This window comes from Hermetia illucens, chromosome 1 (assembly GCF_905115235.1).
Source record: "Hermetia illucens chromosome 1, iHerIll2.2.curated.20191125, whole genome shotgun sequence".
NCBI lineage: Eukaryota > Metazoa > Arthropoda > Insecta > Diptera > Stratiomyidae > Hermetia > Hermetia illucens.
In genome coordinates this window covers 8,991,712-9,014,282 of record NC_051849.1, presented here as the reverse complement: position 1 = coordinate 9,014,282, position 22,571 = coordinate 8,991,712, and positions in this window count along the sequence as shown.

The window sequence follows — 22,571 nt, the reverse complement described above, 5'->3', positions numbered from 1 at the left end:
CTAGGTCAAGAGTGCGATCTAAATGGTTTTTAGAAAGGTTAAATTGGAGGGCGCCACAGGTCTACATGAAAGTGGATAGAGGAGGGGAAGGGGGGGTCGAGTTATTAGGGAGGGAGGGGAGGCCAGGAATAATGGGCCAGGAGAGCATAGGAAGATTAAAGTCGCCACAGAGGATGAAAGGAAGTGATAATCTGTCCAAGAAATCCTCGTACAGAGAAGGCGGGCTTAGGCAAGGAAAATATACACACGATACGATAAAGGGACATACGTTTGGCAGAAGGACACGTATGGTAACAGAAGGAGGAGGAGGAGGACGAGGAGGAGGACGAGGAGGAGGAGGAAAAGATAATTTCGGAACGGGGAGGGGACTTGACAGCTATTAGCGCACCTCCGCCAATTGTCTTGCCAAGCGCAGCGCAGTCTCTGTCACAACGAAAGACAGAGTACCTTCGAGGAGCTCAGGATCTAAAATGATGTCATCCAGCCAGGTTTCAGAAATGCAGATGACATGATGTTGGAATGCTAAGGCAGACAGTTTGAAATCCGACAGCTTGGTCCTTAGAACCGGTCCCTGTCCAACGCATCTCCTGTAACGCTGTTACATCAGCCCTATATTGGGACAGGGTATCGGCTTCATCTCTGTACAGGGCGCGAACGTTCCATGAGAAAATGTGCAAATCGTTATTCCGTTGTCGTTGCCGGGTTCGTCGTTGTGTAATCCGTCTAGTCCGAGGCTCCTATTGTGGCTTCGTAGCAAGTTGTTTTCCGTGTACGGTTGTCAGCCCTACCCAACCCCCAACCTGGAGGACCAGTTGGTACATTTTGTCCCGTTTTTAGACGCGGGAGACTCGCCTTCATCCTTCTCCGTCTGCGCTTTTTGTTAAGAAAGAGCTCCCAGCGGTCACCACGTGGAGGTGGAGATAGGGTTTGGTAATAGAGTTGTTGGTGTTGGTTCAGCAGGCATTTCCAGGTTTTATGCTCCATCGTGGGTACCAATCCAGGTTTCGCCCTGGGACCTATACTACCCTTTGACCATGTGTTTGACCGATTGGAATCTATGATTACTCTTCTCGTCATAAAGATGAAAACGCTTCGGAATTTATGACCAGAAGTTAGCAACCTGCACTTACAGACTAGATATCAAACAGAATTCGGAGCAAATTTTTTTGCAGTGTAGTATGCGATCGCGGAAAGGCATGTGCACATATGAAGGTGCACAACATTGAGACAGTTGGTCATCAGTATCTATCTCTGTTACTTGAAACGTTAATTAAATTGGGAGATAATCGACCCTCTTTCATATGAGATACAGTTGAAACGCTGTCCTTAGGTTAACATTGTTAATCGGCATAATTGGGATACAAACACTGGCCGTTGCTCACTGAAGTAACCATGTCTCTTTGCCCACATGACTCTGACCATTAGTGGGAGTGATATGATCAATCAGGTTTTACTGATCAAAATTATTAAAATTATCCCAACTCGTAATAAAGGAAGTTCTGCCGATCGCCGCACTAGATCTCAATTCAGGTGAAATTCGGACAATCATCAACTCCAGCTGCCTCTTGAAGGACTGATCGGGGCGGATATCCTTCTTAGCGCAGACCAAAATAACAGCACCTACCATTTTGGCTTGGCTCCCGCAAGAACCGATACATTTGCCACTCGACTGATCTTGACGATCATGAGGATCATTAGCATATCAATTCATTGTTATAATGGAGCTATAAAAATTTCGCATTCAATGTTATCTTAATAATTTATGGCTCTCGCACTTTGCGTATTCATCTGTCGAAATCGACGACGTTCCCGTCTCTCTCGGCTTACCAGTAACTCTGGTCTCCTTCAGCAGATTTTTCAACTATTTCACGGAGTAGAGTATGCAAATTGTTATTTATGGCGGTTTTATGGCTTGGCACAGATAAATCAAAATCAGATTTTTTTTCAGACGGTTGCTTTTGTATTAAACGTCGTTGAATATTCAGTTGGTTTTCATTTTCTGATATTCCTGTTCCGAGATTAATTTATGAGGAAATTCACCGCTGACCTTGGTGTCTCAATGTTTTCCTGAAATTTCAGTCATTTCATTAAGATATAATAGGCAATTAAGATGAGCTCTAATTGATTAGACTGAATGCACTCTAAACGCTCTGTTGCCGGCATCCTTTTAACTGCATTTGTATTTTCCAAAAATGAAAAAGATTTCACACATCATTTATTGGCTTAGTGAATAGTCTACCAAGTTATGAACCAAAACGGAGATGATATTTTAATATAAACTTCCTTCTATAAATGAAGTAATGAAACGTTTTATGTTATTCACAAGTGTTGAGATTTGCACACGCTCCCAATTTTTTAAGGTTTTGTGCGACTCCCCTCAAGCTCCGTGGAACCACCATACGGTATTACATCACGGGGCGGAGTCGGATAATTTAGTCTCTACGCGGCGTACGTAACCGCGCTTTTCTAGTCTCCTCTGCCTTTCCCAGTTTGCTCTGGATAGATGCGACCATGGAGTTGATCGGATCCCAGTCTTTCTGACATACTAACGTTCTTGGCACCAGATTTTCTGGTACGAGCACATCTCCTAGAGTCTCCTCTAGGTTCTTCCTTTCCTCCACAAACTTTGGACAGTGGAAGAATACGTGCTCTGGGTCCTCGGGGACTCCATTGCAGTTTGGACAATTGGTTGAGGTATCTAGTTTAAACCTGAACAGGTACTGGCGATATCCTCCATGCCCCGTGAGAAACTGGGTAAGATTATAATTAATCGCACCGTGCCGTCTCTACAACCAGCCCTTGATGGCAGGGATGAGCCTGTGTGTCCACCGACACTTTCCCGAGAGTTGCCAACGCTCTTGCCATCTATTCAGAGTTCTCTCCCTTTCGGCAATCTACGTCTGTAATAAAGGAGAGATAAACTTCGCATTGTATATATTCGTTATCTGATCTGTCAAGACGTCAATGGGCATCATTCGAGAGATGAGGACGACCACAACCAGCGCTATATCATCGGCGTAGCCAACCACCGTGGCTTCTTCCGGAAGGGCAAGATTAAGTACTTCGTTGTACATGATGTTCCATAGCAGTGGGCTGAGTACGGAGCCCTGTGAGGCCCCCGCAGAGACACCGTATTCCTGGGATCCGTCATCAGTTTCATAAGACAGCCTCCGTTCTTGTAAATAGCTGTTGACATTAGCTGCATGATAAGCGGGAATACCAATCTTCGCCAGAGATTCCCGTATTAGGTTCCAATTGGCCGAATTGAATGCATTTCGCACATCCAGGGTCATCACCATGCAATATTTATTAGCACTGCCCTTTCCGTGGATTGCATCTTCGGCCAAGCCAGTAACCATTTTGATGGCATCAATGGTTGATCTGGCTTTACGAAACCCATACTGTCGATCTGAGGGGCTTCCCTGGCTTTTAACAACCGGGAGTAATCTATTATAGATTACTCGCTCAAGCATTTTCCACACAGTATTCAAAAGGCAAATAGGTCTGTAGGAGGTTGGCTCACCTGGAGGCTTGCCAGCCTTAGGCAGTAGCACTAACTTCTGTTTCTTCCATGATGAAGGAAATATCCCCTCGGACCTGCACGCTTTGAATAACTCAGCGAACATATCCAGTCTGGATTTCACGGCAAGCCTAAGGGCCCTATTCAGTACCCCATCCAGACCCGGAACTTTGTTATCTCCTATCCAAGCGCAGATCTCCAACAGCTCGTGTTGCCGTCATATTTAGAGGTCACTGTCTATGCCCTCCTCTTGCTGAGAGAATAATCCCTGAATAATTTTTAACAGGAGTGAAATGCTCGCACTCTGCGGAGATGATCGGCCTCTGAATCGCCTCATCACGGTTCTATAGGCTCTCCCCCACGGATTTACGTCCGCTTCCGAACAGAGCTTCTTAAAGCACTCCCTCTTGTTCCGTTTATTGTCTTTGTGTCTGTCCGTCTGTCTGTCCATCTGTCTGTCCGTCTGTCTGTCCGTCAAGCGCATTTTTCCTCGAGATGGTTGTAGCGACTCACACCAAATTTGGTGGAAACGTGGGAACTATGAACGCTCCCGCAAACAGTGAGTTACATCCTTTACGTCGAATTTAAGTGGGATCCCCATACATGCAAAAGAGGGATGCATTTTTTTTTTCACCAAATATAGTCATGTGGGGTATCAAATGAAAGGTCTCGGTTAGTACGGAGCCGGTATTAGTTTCGACATTTGTTGGAAGGAGGGGGAGTGCGAGAGGTCGAAAGTGATAATTTCTTTTACGGACGAATTCTGAGAAACTACAAAACCGAAAAATCAGAAAAAAATCAAGATACTTCCACTATATGGTGCCTAGGTTCCGAAATACCCTTCATATCGACATCTTTTCAAATAAAGTTAATGATGCATTTCCTGATCGAATCCTAACCCATGAAACATCCGCAAAAAGTTCTTACGTTGCATGGTACTAAAATGTCCCCCACAGCTAATTTTATCATTTGAACAAATACGCCGGTAGTTCAGTCTTGATCAGCTCCATATTGACCAGGGAAGCCAGGACCAAGTTTTGTGATCCCTCATCCCTGCTACGATGCGCTCTTTAGGGCCCTCATCCGTTCGATACCAGAAAGTTTTCTCTGAGAAGTAATTCTCGATCAGGCTCACCGCATATCGAGGCACAGCTCTGTCAGCCAATGCGCCTTTAATTTGGCCCTAGTTGACGAAATAGTTAAGGAATCCATTTCCTATTACCACCCAATGCTTCTGAAATTTTAAGGAACCGTCTTCCTCGGGGGCTTGTCGTCCGATACAACGACACCACCAAAAACGTATACGGACGTATCGTAGTACCGAAACTTAGTATTATTGAGCTTTGTGACAACATTTTTTTATAGGTCATTTGCATTATCATAGGGAATACATGATTCGTTTCGCGGATCCAACCAGAGATAAACTCTACACTCCAAAAACGTCCCAGAGTATGAAATGGCGAAGAAGTTGACTAAGCGATCCGAGCAGATGAATAGGAAGGGCTCCGTTTTGCAGGAGACCGTTGAGCTCAGTTCCCGCCCTCCCCCTCCCCAAAACAAGAATATGAAAGCTTTGGATTTTAACTCATAGTCATAGACTTCAGGTCGCGGCCGAGGCGTAAATTTTGAAAGCCTCACCAAATTTCTTCTACGAAGAAATCTAAGAAAGGCATAGGAAGCTTACATTTAATGCCTATGCGGCAACCAGCCAGAAAGGAAAGTACCGCAACTTTCACCTTGGGGGAGACTAGAAATTTGAGTGGGCCCAGCCCTCCCGGTACTATTACATAAATCTACCTGCAAGCCAAAAGAGGGGTTTCGGCAGGAGAGAGGACTCTAGGCTGATTCCTGCTTATCAGAACCTTTTCCTGATGGCGCGGAAGGTATGATTTGACACCGAAATATGAAATTGGAGTCAAGTGTCGCGGACAACGTGAACCTTGGAAGGCTCCCAGCCGACGGTAGAGGAAGGCACTGTGGAAGAAAGTAGAGCTCCTTGGTAATGAAGACATGGGCGTGGCTACACTGCCAGGTGTGGTGATGTCCTAAGATATCGGGCGCAAGAAAGTGGAATCTTCGGCGCCCATCTTCCGCCGACAAACTGGTGATTAAATCAACGAGGGAAATTCAACAAAGATTGCCTTTCCCATAGGAAAACGGACACGAAGGAGGAAAGAAGAGGATATATATGGAAGTTGAATTCTTATTTCTGGCAGCGAAATGTCAGAGGAATAATTTACCATCCTCCAGCCTCGGATCAAATTAAAATTAACACTTTTTCATTATGGACTTCTCCATTTGGAGCATACAGCAAGTAATCCCAACTTTCAGTTCTGACAGTCGTCCTAAGTTCATTATTGTAAATACCGTTCTATGCAGACCAGAATATGTTGGATGTTAGATGTTGTGCTTCGAAAGAAGAAAAGGATATACTTAGGACACTGGAGGGTGGAGTTCATGCATGCCAGGAAGGACAAATATACAGACTTGGAGGGTTTAAGCTTAGTGTTCGAACTGGACCAAAGGGGTCTGGAAGTGTTCAGGGAGTGTCAGTATATTATGTTTCATTTTATCCTGGATATATTGAAATTTATTAGGCATTATCTGTCTCATACATAAAAAGGGAGATATCATACTGTGCAGCAATTATAGATGTATCACGTTGCTGAGTACCATTTATAAGATATTCTCTGCTATCTTGTTAGAACGGATAGCTCCATACGCCCAGAACATCATTTGCTCATACCAAAGATGCTTCACTCCAGGCAAATCAGCAATAGATCAGATTTTCTCTGTGCGGCAAGCGATGGAAAAACTGCTGGAATATGGACATCGGTTGCACCATCTTTTCATTGACTTTAAGACCACCTATGATAGCATAGCCAGGGAAAACTGTACACGGCCATGGGGGACTTCGGTATCTTGACTAACTTAATAAGACTGACTAGGCTGACCCTGACCAATGTGGGAGGCCACATAAAAGCAGCAGGATCACTCTGGAGACCATTCGACATCAACAACGATCTACGGAAAAGGGATGCCCTATCATACGTCCTCTTTGACCTGGCCTGACGAGACGTACAAATCGCCTTCATCCAGATCGAGCAGGCGGCTTGGACATCACCACTAAAATCGTCAGTAGGTCCGCAGTTCTTGGCAAATACAACTTTATTCACGGTTATTTGAATGATTTCCCGAATACGGTTGTCAAGAATGCATATAAAAATCTGGATGGTATGGGATAAAAACCGGATCGGACGGTAATTTGAACATTCTGGTGGAGAACCTTTCTTTTTCCGTATTGGAACTATGGTACTTTCCTGCCAGTCAGATGGTGTTCAACCTTCCTCAATAGGCCAATTGAAGAACCCACTGAGCCATAGTGTCTGATCCTAGATCTTCGCTTTCCAGAGCTTAGATTCGACGGCTTCAGGTCCTATTGCTTTCCCCGATTTCATTCGTTTTGTTGCTTCCTCGACTTCAGTGGCGTTGTCAGACGGAATTGCCCAAATTATGGGCAATGCTTTTGCAAGTGGAGGACTTACAAATCCTTGTTTTGAAATCTGCTCGAAATATTCCCGCATTCCACCCGTTGCTGTTCATTGATCGGTAAGCAAAGTACGGTTCCTATTATTAACGTAACAGAAGTGTTCGATATCCTGTGTGCATTGGTGTTGGCTTTTGACAAGTTGATACAGATCTCTTTCGCCATCTTGAGTGTCCAGTTGGCCGTGGAAATACCCAATCGTGAATGTGCACAAAATCGACTATACGCGGGCCACCCTCATTGGGTGCCCCAAACCTTTTTCTCCCATGGCACCAGTTGCCGCCTGCTGTTTCACCCACGAGATTAATAAGGTCGCTCACAATGATGATATAGTCATCAGCAAGTACGTTCCAGGTCTTTGCATCGAGGAGTGGCCAGAAGGCAACTTTCTCGGTATCAAAACGACCTATCTGTGGTGGGTACGCGGCGAAGTGCGATCAGCTGGTATAATCGCGAGCCTCATCATCAAATCGTTCGACTTCTTTAATGTCATCTCGGAAACCCTCAGAGGTAGCAATGCCAATAATGTATTAAGTGTGTGGGCTACCAAAATGGAGAAATGTAAAGCCATTTTTTACCGCGTTCGCGTTCTACGTCGCAGTTTTTGGCACCACAACCATCATTTTCTTGGTCGTCCTGTCACGGGACCTATCACTAAGAGAGGTCAGGTAGGACTTAGCATAGTGAAGTTATCCCACTATACTTTTTATTCCTTTCTTTGATTCCAGCATTTTTTTTTTGTTTTACTGAGGATGATACAAAGTACGTTGTCTCAAACTCTCCTCCTCTATCGGGGCTTGGGACCCCGAGGCGAGATAAAAAGATGGAAGATATTTGTTCCAACGCAGAACAAGGGGAGCCATACCGAGGAACAACTAAGAAATTACAAAAAACGTCATCATGGGAATAGTGTTAATCGAAATCTTGGCACAAGAGATGACGCGATGATACTGTCCAGAAAAGCATCGGTAGACACAGCGGTTGATCCTTAACATTAGAGAGTAGCCGGAGAGAAAGCATAGGGACATCAGTCGTAATCTCACATCCGGGGGTGAACTGGGGCTGGTTTCAGCGGGTAAGAGTCCCATAACTGGCGTGACAGGCCAGAGCCTTTCAAGTTTTTCCACCAAAATGCAACTCCTCCCCCAAAAGAACAACTATGATCTTGCAAAAAAGAAAGCGCACTTCCGTAGCGTCGAGATTTTGTGAATTGGCGATATTGGCATAATAACGTAAATGGCTAATATTCCTAAGAAGGGAAATGGCCAGAAGTGATAATGAGGAAGATTGGACTTTGGAAATATCAACCCTTTTGTGGGGTGAGCGTCAATTTTCTTGATGAGCGTTTACAAAGCCACAGAGGCCGAGAAAGTAATATCACTGATGGTATCACATTATTTGGATCATGCATGAACCACTTTTACTGTACCAACAATTTAATCCCAGCCAAGGACTTTCCATGTTCCTCCTTTTACAGGCTACAAATCTTCCATTCAGTCGTAATCATTGAAGGTTCCGAAATATAATTTCCTTGATTTGTTCCGCAACAAAAATAAACAGGTTGAAAACAAACAATTAACGACTAATTTTTAGGTTTCTTTCCCTCCCCCAATAAGACCTTAGAGAGATAAAGGTTTCATGTCACTATAAAATCCAAATGACACCCAACGAAACTTTGCCCCCTTCCAAACGTTCTCTCCGAGCCAACGACCATCACCGTGAAATCCCTTAATTCGATGGCCTGCAAAATGGAGAGATGTCGAGAAATAAAATTCCTACGTGGCATTATTTTCGCCAGAATCGTCCTTTTTACCAAGTCGAGAAGGCAATAAAAGTACAGAGCAGGAAAAATAAGTATTTTGTCCGTTTTTTTTTTCTTCTATGCATTCTTTTTTAGATGCAAAGTAGTTGAGAGTTTCAAGGATAGACTACATGAGGGGTGGGGCTGGATGGGAAGTGACAACCAAAACAAAACCCCAATGTCCTTCCGGGCACGTTTTTAATTTGAACTTTTTAAGGGTTGTTTGTCTAATTCTGTACGTACTTTTTCCTGTTTTTTTCTTTTCCTGGTGAATGTTTTATTTCGGGTAAATTGTTGGAAAATCCGGAGAATTAACCCTTTTTCTATTTGACCACGTCGCTGATATAAAAATTTCCGGATAGATAAAATAGGTAAGGTTGTGTGAAGTGAAGCGGGAGCAGTGACAGGATTAGGGTCGAAAAGGGTTTGAAATTTGAATCGTAAGAGAATTAGAGACATGAAGATGCGAAGTGTAAAATGGGAAATTGTTTGTCGTTTTTGTTATCTGTACTATCATTGAAAAGTGATTGGATTTCACGACTTGAAGAGGAAGGTGTCGGGGTTTATTCGTTTTAATCCGGGAATTGGTTTTAATTTTTTTAGGATATGATAGTGGATACAAGGCTTTGTTGACGCCGTCTTATTGTATATCTATTTGGCTATTGGCTTGGCTATTTATCTGAAATTTGGTATAATATGGTGCTGAAAAGTTTTCTGATCTATCTCACAGACATATTTTTAGTCTGTGAGTCTCTATTTATGAGTAGTTCGTCCGAAGCTACCGTTTTTGTTTTGATATTTTTTGTTTTCCCACGTAATTCACTGAAGTATCAGTATACTCTTGGTAAGAATTCGTAATCTAATGTCACTTTAGATGAGTTCTGTCTCGGGTCTGATCGCCATGATTAGGCCTTTAAAAACTCTTCCGCCAGGTTCCCTTCCCCACTTAACTTTCTTATCTAAAATCACTCCCAAATATTTCACTTCTTCAGCAAGATGAAGGATAATTCCCTTTATCTTTGGAAGGCAAAGTCTATAATGCAGTGAGTAAATTAGCATATTTCATAGAAGTGGGGATGCCCACCCATCCCAAGGCAGGATTTCGCAGCTTCCGTCCTCCATCGCCTTGGACCGACTTTGTCGAAGCGTTGCCGACACCTTGCTCTCTGGCTAAAGTGTTTAGATGGGCGCACAGTCAAACACTCATTCCAAAAAAGACCTTCCACATTGGTAAACGTATTAGTTTTCCCACAACGGGGACGAACTTAGCGCTTTCTTCCAAATATGAATTTGAGCAATTTATCCAGATGTTCCAGCGATATTGATGTCCAGTTAACTTTTCTGAATTTTTTAGGGTATTAATTCTTCCCAGGTTTTCGCATGAAGCTTACTTTAACATTTTGGCAAGAGCTGGCCATTTAGTCCAGAGTACTACTCTATTTAGACGTTCTATACCCTCCCTTAGTATCGCCATATATATGCCATCGATACTTTGGGTGGCCCAATAGATAATATAGCAGTTCTTGCTGGCTCTTGAGGCATTTTCGTAGAAAACTGTTTCTGTTCCGCCGGGAGATGCGCTTCCAAGAGAATATGTGCGTTGACCCGAATTTCGAGTTCGTGGAAGTTCCACTCGGGCTTTAAAAGAATCCAATTTGGTCAGTTCTTCTTGTTTGAGGACCCTGCACAACCTGAAGTTTCTGTTTCCCTTTCAGTTTTTGACAGTATTTTCTAAGGCGACCAAAGGGACTACCCTTTGGTAGTATACATAGGTCCCAGGGCAAAACGTGTAAACACAAAACCTGATTAAAATCGGTTTACTGTCTGTCTGTCTGTCTTTTTTTTTTTTTTATGGATGGAGGTGGAAATCTTAGAAAGACACTGCCGCGCCAGGTTGCAGCAGCGTGTGGGATTCTCACCCACTAAAACCACCCCCACTTTCTCCTTTTTCCTTCCCCGCGGGACCGCCGTAAAGCATTACTTCGCGGGATGGACTGCGCTGTACGCGACCACGCCTTCCGTTCTTCGCGTCCTCCGCTCTTCCCAGTTCCTCTTGTATTCGTTTGATTGCGGTGTTTACCGCACACCAGTTTCCCTCCGATTTCAACATTTCCCCGACGATGTTCTGCGGGCTTAGGGTGGTTTTCAGGGAGTCTTCCAGACTCCTCCTTTCTGAGAGAAATCGTGGACAGTGGAACATAACATGCTCCGGGCCCTCAGGTGTGCAACCACATTCAGGACACAAGGGAGAATCATCCAGCCTGAATTGGTGCAGGTACTTCCTGTAACCGCCATGTCCTGACAGGAATTGCGTCAGATGGTAGTTAATCTCACCGTGTCGTCGCTGGGTCCACTCCTCAACACGGGGAATCAAAGTGTGGGTCCAGCGACCCCTCTGCGAGTCATCCCACCGTTTCTGCCACTTCTCCAGCGACTCTCGCCTCGCCGCCTTTCGGCATTCTGCATCCTTTTCAAGAGGATTCATTTTCTTTGTCTCGTACAGGCAGAGTGTCTCACTTGCCAGAATGTTTATCGGGATCATTCCCGCAATAACACACGCTGCCTCGCCTGATATTGTTCTGAAGTCGCTGCACACCCTTAGCACCACTAAGCGGTAGGTCATATTCACTCTCCTACGATTACTCTCACACGCTAATGCTTCCTCCCAAACTGGTGCCGCGTATAATAGTGTGGAGCGAACCACTCCGGCTACAAGTAATCTGCGACTGTACCTTGGACCTCCAATGTTAGGCATCATCCGCGCTAATGATACGCTGGTATTTGCCGCTTTCTCACAGGCATAGTCCAGATGTCCACTGAAATTGATTTTAGTGTCAATCATCACCCCTAGGTATTTGATAACCGGCTTCGAAGTGATGACGTGACCACCAACGCGAATATTAATCGTATTCCTCTTCCTACGATTGGTAATCAAGACCGCCTCCGTCTTTTGTTCCGCAAGGTCAAGCTGAACCATCTCCAGCCACGCTTTTATGGCGCTAATGGTTTCGTTAGCGTACATTTCAACGTCTTCTGGTTCTCTCGCGACGACAACCACAGCTAGATCATCTGCGAAACCGATTATCGTGGCCTCCTTTGGCACGGGAAGGACAAGGACCCCATTGTACATGACGTTCCACAGGAGAGGACTCAACACTGAGCCCTGTGGTACTCCTGCGGTGACGGTGTACTGCTTGGATCCCTCATCCATGTGGTACCACGGTGTCCTCTCCGAAAGGTAACTGTTGAGGAGCTTAGTCAAGTAACTAGGGACACCCGTTTTAACCAGTGAACTTTTTATCCACTCCCAGCTTGCGGAATTGAACGCATTTTTCATGTCCAACGTCACTACGGCACAGCATTTTTTAGACGACATGGCGTCTCGAGCCAGCTTCAAAATAACGTCTACGGCGTCGATCGTTGAGTGGGCTTGACGAAATCCAAATTGTCGCTCCGATAGTCCATCCTTAGATTCGATAATAGGGAGCAGTCTGTTGTAGATGACCCTTTCGAGCATCTTTCCTGCCGTGTCGATAAGGCAAATCGGTCGGTATGATGATGGGTGTCCTGGGTGCTTATTCGGCTTCGGAAGCAAAACTAGTTTTTGCCTCTTCCACCGATCGGGGAAAACTCCTTCTATCATGTATGTTTCAAACACGCTGATAAACCAGTCGGGTCTGGTCTTAACAGCGAGTTTAAGGGCTCTATTGGGAACAGCATCCAGACCGGGTGCTTTGTTATCACCAATTCTCCGGCAAATTTGCGTAAGTTCCTCCTCAGTTACCGCGGGTATGGTGTAGACGTCCAGTGCTCGCTTGTGTTGTTTGCGCTCTCCTTTATCCGGGGGGAAGAGCGCCGTCACGATATCGAGCAGAAGATGCGGGCAGGTCAATTGTGGTGTTCGCCCTCTCATCTTCTTCATAACTATCCTGTACGCTGTTCCCCAGGGGCTTTAGTCTGCCTCTGTGCAAAGTTCCTTGAAGCATTCTCGCTTGCTGGTCCGTATAGCCTGCTTAAGCCTACCTCGAAGGTTCACATATGCTAGCCGTTTCTCGTCGAAGTTTGGTCTTGCTCTAGATCGTTGGCAGATCCTTCTAGCACGAAAACATGCATCCCGTAACACCGCAATATCTTCATTCCACCAATAGCTTGAGCGCCTAGCAACGTCGCATGCTCTCGTTATGCGTCCCATCATTTGCTCTACCTTTTCCGTAGCCGCACCACCGGGACTTTGGCCTCCCAATAGCATCTCTATGAATTTATCCTCCTCAAGCCCTTTCACGGACCAGCCCCGGTTTCCAGCCTCACGGGAACACGCATCGACGCATGGCCCATATTCGATCTGGAGGAAAATCGCCTGGTGGTCGCTGTGAGTATAATGCTCACTGACAAGCCAGGTCATTCTCCTCCCCAATGTGGTACTCACGAATGTCAGATCGACTATTGAGCCCGACCTTGTCCCACGAAAAGTGGAAACGTTTCCCGTGTTGGCAAGCACCAAATCTAGCTCCGCTGTCTATCTGTCTGTCACACCCGATTTATTCGGAAACGCTTAGACCGATTATCACGAAAATTGGTGAGAGCATGTAATCTGGTGTTCCCTTTACATGCAGTAAGTGGCGCCATCCTGTGTAAGTCTAAGGGGGGCTCCCCATACATGTGAATGTAGGGTGCAAATTTTTTTTCAGGAGAATGTAGCCATGTGGGATACCAAATGAAAGGTCTCAATTAGTACTTTTCGAAACTGGTTCAATATTTGATGTTGGGTGAAACGTAGGGGAGTGAGGGCTCAAAATATGACCATCAAAAAGTGTAACAGGTCTCGTTCTCAGAACCTATCCAACCGAAAAATCTGAAAAAAATCACAGTGGTGCATCCCTACGAAATCTAGGCCTCAAAATATATCCGGTTCCGATATCTGCACAAATAAAATTAATAATAGTATATTTCCACATTTTAGAATTTTACCCGGCACCCCCCTTGTGTTCATCCCAGAAGTACAAAATTTGGCATGGGTGTAATGAAGAACATAGTGCACAGTTTGGTCAATTTTGAAGAAAATCCAACTGGTATTAACAAAGTTATAGGGGGTGAAACTTCACAATTTCACTATTTGACAATTTCGTGTACTCTACAACCTGCATGACGTCATCATCACATATCAATTCGTCAAGACCACAACGAAATGAGTTCTTACATATTTTTTTTATATTCATTATAACCTGGATGTCTGCACACACGTCTTGGTTAGCGTGGATGCTTCGCGGAAGTCCTCACAACCACCATGACGTGTTGAGCAGAAGGGAGAACTTTCGTTAGGCTTGACGTCGACGGCAGGCCTAAGAACGTCTCCACGTCTAGGTTAAAGTTTTTTGTCTCCGTGGCTGAGGTTTCATGGAGAAAGGGTGCACGGCGCGTGAGATTCGATCTGTTCTCCTAAAGTTGGCGGGCCAGGAGTCGGGTTTATCGCTGAAACCCAGTATCAGCTGGGGGTGGGGTAGTGTAGTCCGCTCTCCATTATGGCTGAACTTTTCTTCTGTCGAATCTCTTTTCAATTTTCTGGGCGGTTTATGTAATAGTACCATGAACAGACTGGCCGCAGCCTCAGTTTGCCTCATTATGGAAGTTTTCATAATCTCCTTCTTGGAAGACAGCCCCCTGGGCACTAACTGCAAATTCAACTGTGAAAAGGCTCCCCACGTACTCGAGGAGGGTGATCAGACCCCAATGAGTCGGCAAGAGACTCATCTGAAGTGGCTCTGTCACGAAGCCTCACCGGAGGTTATCTGGTACCATGGGAACCGGGATGGCCCTCTGAGAGCATATGCTCCAGGAGAATTCCTGGCGGATGTGTTCTCGGCCCGGTTATTAAAGCGCCCTAGTGGAAGTTTCATGGTGGTTGTGGTTATGCCTACATCGCGGGCAGAGCTTCTCGGAGCTCAAGCGTGGAGTTGCGCTGGACAATTCGGGTGCCGTATCCCTTAGTTGCGGCAGAGGTGTTAGATAGGCCTCGCATCCACTGGTATGAATGCTGAGCCTGCACTCAGTATAAACCAGGACCGCTGTGCTTGCATGGCGGGGCTCTAATTGTGGTCCCAAAATCAATCCTTGTCCGAAGAGGACCGTGGGATTATGCCTTCACGGCAGGTACTCACGTTAAACCCCCCCAGGACTTTCATGTGAGAAAGCTCAACTATAAGTTAGAAATTCAAGTAGGGGGGAAGTCTCAGAAAGCAATTTAAGAACACACCTTTGATCAACTCATCATAGCACTATTTATCTTATTGCCGTTAATAGCCAGATACATACTTCCATTACGCACCCCATCTAAAGGTCATACATACAGGTAAGATAAAAAAACCGGACGAAAGTCATTTCGACCGTTTAAATAAATTTGTTTTGCAACTGAATAATCCACCTATCTATCCATGCGTCACTTTGAATTATTCCTATCTCCAGTTTCCTTTTTTACCATTCGCACAAAACTATTTTATCTTAAAAGCAACTTGAAAATGAACATAATCAGAATTGATGAAGTCAACATCTTCCAGTTAAAAAATTCCCACACTTTGTTCGCCGGCGATATGGCGGTGCCTACTTAAATATTGTAATTGTCCGGTAATGTGTCCTCCTTTATGGCCAAGCATAAATCACATCCCACGCAGACCAATCCTCTGCTTATGATAATTCCCTCCGCAACTTTCCCACCGTTCGGTTGGTTGTCCGAAGAAAACTTGTTCCTTGGAAGCCAGCAGATTTGCATCCGCGGCTACCGTGCAAAACTTGCACTTTCTGCGCCAACTTCTTCCAGACAAAATGATAGATTGCGGATGCTCTCCCAGCGCAATGGAAGATAATGCAAATGGAATTTGTGGTTTTGTCTTTAAAAAACACAAAATGCTCAGTAAGCCAAGATTACAGATTTCAGATTTCAGGCGTGTGGCTCAAGTGGATAAATAGCAACATTTTCTTTATTAAAGATACAATCCATTGGCATTTCATTGGAATCGGCAGGGGTGCAAGTATCTTTTATATAATGGGGTTTGCTAGTTACGTCCTTGAAACTACTCACTTGCTGAGAACATACAAAATTCCAAGTCAAACTGTCCGGGTCCTTTCATTCATCTCTTTGGATTTCCTCCGTGCTGGGCGAAATCACCGTCCATTCTGGATTTCTTGCTCGCAGTGAATCATTTGTCAAATGGCGAAACTTTACGCGTTGAAATATCTGTCGCGATAGACCATAATTAATTGTGGGAGTCAGACAAGTGTTATTGAAAAGTTATGTTGAGAATCGCAAGAGCAATTTATAAAAACGAAAATCGGAGCCCTAATGAATTTATGGACTTTATGGCTGCCTGCGTGACTACTTTATTGACACGTTTGCAAAGACGATCTAAATTGTCCATAAGGTTGCCATTTTGAAGATCTCGGGAAGATACAGTACCCATCCTTAACTGAATGAAGGGGCGAACTCTAGCGAGCACCGGATCAGAGGTACTTCGCTTCCTGCAAGGTTTTTTGGTTTCCTATTTTGAATGACCTCATATTTAATTTTTGCCGTGAGGATTACTCGCAGTGCATCTTCTCCTGTTTGCTGCTGAAGCCTTGTCCGATGGTATTTCAGCGTACATTTCCTAGGTTTTCCCCGCCGGCATGTAGTATTTGTACTGGGTACAACCTGAGTCACTTGCCACTCGCCCAATTTTGGGATATTTCTGCTTCTATGACTAGCTCTGATCAGCCCGGATCGTAATCTTGGCCATACCCTCTCCCCAGCCTCCAATCCAATGAAAAATTCTCATTGTTTTGGACACTTTATGCCTTAGTGGCCTTGAAAAAATCCAACAAGAAACGATCCTGCACTACCTCGAAATGGTTGCGACTGATCCATGTCAAACACATTTATTCATTGGATCCAAGGTTTTCCTAAATACTCAGCTTCTGTTGCCGTCTGCAAAACCCATGATCAAGGTTAGATTATGTGGCCTTGCCTCCATATTTTCTGCACTTTCTGCACTATCCAATCACCTGTGAAAATTGCTGCGGTATGGCCAAATTTAAGCATCTAACACAGCGCTTGAGGATCAACTGTTCTCTGAGTCGGTAAACGACTCCACCTATTTTCGCATTACTGACTGCCAGTAATTTCAAGACTGGTACAGCCAAAAAACTGATAGACATCGTCCTTAGTACCTCAGCCTCCCTAATTTTTTAGTTGCAGGCTCGTGCAATATGAGCGGAAGGCATTGTTTTTCTAGGGCTTCGAACTCGCCGCAACTTTTTCAATGTCCTTGCACTCAACAGAGATTTCCTGTCTTTAGCTTATTCTGCCAACAGCCCCTTTTAAGTATCTCTTCATCAGTACATCTTCCATCTTGGATTCCTATTTTGCCAGTTTACCTCTTTTGCATTTGAAGTTGCTGCTTGCACGACTTTGGTTATTTTGTTCGGTTGTCGTTTCTCTGAGAAAAGGCCTTTTTGGTTTTTAGGGTCTTGCGCGGGTCCGAAAAAAAATGTTCGCTCCCTCTCTACTCCTCCTTCGGGATCTACTGCTCTTTGAGTTTTGAAAAGGCATTACTTGTGTTGCTATGTGACGTCCACTTGGTCTGAGGCATTTTACCGTCCCTGAAACTATTGTGTTGCATCCTAATGGCTTTGGCCATGTTTTTTTGCGGCTTGGTATGTATTGTATTGGTTCTTAACGAATTCGGACAATTTATTTTCTTCCTTCTAAGCTGAGCGAAGAATGATGGGCCAATATTAGAGCATTGCTTTTCGGCTTACGTTGGCAGTGTACTGAGAACCACCGTGGTCCTGATACAAGTGAACATTCACACTTGGTGTGGAATAGCGCGGCAACCACGACCTTTTCCGAAATAGTATCACCCTGATGATACAGGCAACGTATAAGGGGAAGTAGCAGATATTCAGAAACTGAAGGCACAGCGATGAATAATTCTGTTGGGGAAACTGTCAGGGTTAAGCGTAGCTTTACTCCTTTTAAGTATATTGATGACTAAGATGATTTCTTTTCTTGGGCGAACCGTAAAACAAAAATCAAATTTTACGCAAAAGATATTTTCACGCATGTTCTCCAGGAAGCTTAATGCCTCCACACGTCTGCTTTTCGTCCTTAAGCAACACCGGAATTAAACACGCTTTGCAGACCTGGACAATTTGCGATACCAAAGCTGCAAACTTAAAACTCTCTCCACGCCACCCAATGAACTCCCCGATCCAGCTGATCAGCGGTCCATCTATCAGCCGGTCCCGATCCCGCTAATCCTTCATGCAAAATACAGGTGACTAGAAACCTGAACCAGAAGCAAAACGTTGGGCCTTAATCGAGTAATATGTAACCTGGACAAGTTTATATGCAAGGTCAATGTTTCCCTTTTGACCTTGTGGGGTGTTGATACCTCTAAAGCTTCCCGCGACTACCAAACGCCCCAACCAGATGAATCCACTTTTAGGTATTACATCACTGGGCGCAATTGGCTTACTTTCGCCAGGACTCTTTCCGTCTATCCGCGGCGGCCGTAACCACGCCTTCCTCAGTTCTTCCGCGATGCAATTTACTTTGCATCGTTGCGATCATTGAGTTGATCGCATCCTAATCCTCCTGGCAAGTAACCATTCTCCACACAGAATTTTCTGATAATAGCATTTCACCTAGAGTTTGCTTTAAGTTCCTCCTGGGTTCGCGCTGGATTCTCCGGGATCCCATCGCCGTTTGGACAATCAGGTGAGGTGTCCAAATTAAGTCTTTACAGCTGTTGACAATTCCTACCATGGCCGGAGAGAAACTGGATGAGATTATAATTAATCTCCCAACCATTCCCTGATGTTAGGGATTGACCCTGTTTGGGTGGTCCCATTGCTGATGTCATCTAATTATAGATTTCTCCCTTACGGCTCTCTTCGCTTTCGATAAAGGTGAGATGGACTTGATGTTATATATGTTCGTCATCTCATCTGCCAGATGTCAATCGGCACCATTCCAGAGACGGCAAACGCTGATAATATGACTCCCAATTTTAATGCGAGCGGAATTTCTCTTCCGGATCATTTGTCTGTCTGCCACATGCACTTTTCTCAGAAGTGACGAAATTTGGTGGGAAGGTGAGAGCGCCCGCACATGCAGTGAATTACATTTTTCTATGTTGAGTTCAAGGCCATACATGCAAAGGGGTGGAGTAAAATTCTTTTTCGCCGAATATAGTCATGTTGGGTATCAAATGAAAGGTTTCGGTTAATAGTTTCCTAATGAATTTTCAGTTTCGTCATACGTTGAAAACGCGGGGAGTGCGAGGGCTGGAAAGTGATCATTTCTTTAACGGACTTATTCTTAGAAGCTGCCTAACCGAAAAATCTACCCAGGCCTCAAAATACTCTCTGTCTTGATGGTCGCCTGGTTATCAGTTAGTATAAAAATGTTTCTCCTATACCTTTTGACGAATTTTTCCACTCCTCGTTGTGTCGCTATTCCTCGGTGTTAGTTTAGATTCTTTTTAGTCGCTATCCTAGGCAACTCGAAGAGAGCATTGTGTACAGGTCCCAGGGCGAAACATGGATTGGTACCGACGACGGAGCATAAAACCTAGGAAACGCCTGCTGAACCAACACCAACAGCTCTACTACCTATCTCCACTTCCACGTGGTGGCCGCTGGGAGCTCATTCTTAATGAAAAACTGCAGATGGAGAAAGATGAAGGCGAGTCTCCCGTGCCTAAAAACCCTAAAAACCGGACAAATTGTACCAACTGATCCTCCAGGTTGGGGGTTGTAGCAACCCTACATGGAAAACCGATTTTACGAAGCCATACCAGAAGCCTCGGTCTGGACTGACGATACAACAACGAAATCGGCAACGACAACGGAATAACGATTTGCGCATTTTTTCATGGAACGTGCGCTCCCTGTGTAGAGATGAAGCTGCTAGGCCAATACCCTGTCCCAATATAAGGCTGATATAACAGCACTGCAAGAGATGCGTTGGACAAGTACCGATTTCCTGAAGAAGAGCCACTACACCATATATTATAGTGGCCATCCAGTAAAACATGTGCTCGGAGAAGGTTTCTTAGTCAGCCAAAAAATGAAACCTGCTGTTATCGGCTTTGAAACAACTATGCACTCTACGTTTGCAAGGCAAATTTAGAAATATAAGCCCCATAAAACGTTCACACCTGTACAGAGGAGACTGCAGAATCGGAGAAGGATACCTTCTACGAGGCAGTTGGGCGGACCCTCGAAGCCTGTGCCAAGTATGATTTTGATATCAGATTTCAACAGTTAAGTAGGGACGGAGCACGTATTCAGGCGATACGTCGGCTCTCATAGCTTACATCCAAATACAAATAATAACAGACTGCGGATTATTCATTTACCAGTATCGTACGAAATGGTTGTTGGAAGTACCTGGTTTGCGCGGAAAGCGGTCCACAAACATACGTGGGCCTCTCCAGACGGAACCATTTTCAACCAAATTGACCTCGCGTTGATTAAACGCCGCCGCCTCTCAGCCTTGACGAATGTCAGAACATAGAGGAGGCGAGGGGGGCAATGTAAACTCGGATCGCTATCTTGCTGGTATGATGCTCCGGGCTCGAATAACAACACTACCTACAATCCCCTCTGACAATCAGTTCAGTGTTAACAATAAAGTAATCCACAACACAGCCTACGACACTATATGCCTATAACGGGAAATGAATGCCGCAATAACCGCAGTCAACAGAGATAGTGAAGATGAAGCATCATCAAATGATCTTCACAATCACCTCAAAGACGCTGTCATTAATGCGGCCACAAATATACTTGGCTCCAGCCGCAAAAAGAGTCGAAACGGCTGGTTAGGCAATGAATAGCAAAGGAACGGAAGAATGCTGCATACCGAGTAATGTTACATTCTGAAAGAATGCGGGCACGCGCAAAGACTTATCACGAACTCCTTCGAGCGGAGACGCGACAGACGAAAAAAGGAAGTCTGGGAGAACCAACAAGTCTGTGAACTTGGCCACACGAAGTAATCTATTATAAATTATCCGCTGCAACATTTTCCCCATAGTGTCTATAAGACACATGGATCTATAGGAGGGCGGTTGTCCTCGAGCTTCGCTAGCCTTAGGCATCAGCACCAGCTTCTGTCGCTTCCATTGTGCAGGAAAGATATCCTCGGACATACGTACCTCGAGCAATTCAGCGAACATATCCGGTCCACATTTGACAGCAAGTTTGAGGTATGCCATCCAGACCCGGGGCTTTGTTGTCGCCTATTCGAATGCAGATCTCCAGTGACTGGCCGAATCGGTGTCATATTCAGAGGGCGCTGAAGTTGTCAGTACCCCCTCTTGCTGGGTGAAATAAACCCTGAATTATTTTCAACAAGAGCACAGGGCACGTAATCTACGAATCGTCCTCTCACGATTTTATTGGCGCTACCCCACGGATTTATACCCACTTCCGAGCTGAGCTCCTTAAAACATTCCCTCTTACTCCGCACGATGGCGAGCTTCAGGTTGTTGCGGGCTTCTCTATAGACATGCTTCTTTTCCCCTTGATCGATCCTACCTACTGCCCTCTGAGCCGTTCGTCTGGCTCTGCAACAAATCGATCGAAGGCTGGCAAGTTCACTATTTCATCAATAATTGGGTCTTCTAGTGGGGAATGAGTGTCTTCTGGGCATCGACGCGTCACATGTTTTAGAGATGCTTTGTGTGTCATAGAGAGTTCTATCCGTGGAGGTGCCTGCTTTGCGAGGCAGGTCTAACTACACCCTCATGAATGTTTTTTTCATCGATCGCTTTTGCAGACCATTCTGGTGTTCTTTTGGATTTTGGCTTCTGGGGTGGTTGCTGTACGTGAAGTCATCGCTAACTTGTCAGAAAATATCACGTGCCAACGCAGGGGTGACAAAAGTCAAATCTACAATTGAAGCGGATCACTCTTTCCGATAAGTGTTTACGTCACCTTCGTTGATCAGAACTATATCCGACTGGGCGAATGCTTCTAATAAGCACCGCCTCCTTCCGTTAGTTTCTTGGCTGCCCTACTCGATGGCCCACGCATTAAAGTCACCGGCTATTATCTTTGGACCCCCCTTATGTCATGGACAAGATCGTCTAACGTCTAACTCAGGCAGTGTGAGGCTCGGTGGGGCGTAGCAACTGTATGTGAATATACCGCTTATTTTTGCACAGACAAAGCCGCTAGCCGCCTGATCCATGCTATATTGTATGGCTTGACAATCGCCGCTGCACCAGTCGAATCTGCAACGCATGCACTACCGTCAAGGTTTCTATACGGTTCTCTGAGGATAGCAATCTCTATCGCGCATTCGTAAGTGATCAGAGCGATCGATGCCGCTGGTGCATGCCTTCGTGAATTGTCCAAACGTTAAGCATTTGATGCACTTCTTTAGAGAGATATGTTCCCTTAGTCGGCTAACAATCCATCCAAACCGAAACTTCCCCACGGCCAACATTGCCATAAGCTTTTCTTAGGCTCATGATAGATTATTCCCTGAATTCTTCCAACTTGAATTGTTACTTCAGGATAGCGTAGATCTCTTCTCTGGATGTTATTTCATCCCGATTCTTGCGCCGTATATAAATCTCATGTTTTTGGGAATGAATCGCGAGATTCTCTTAGCCAGATTATTCTTTTTATAGATTCCTTCACCTTTTTCAATTGCTAAA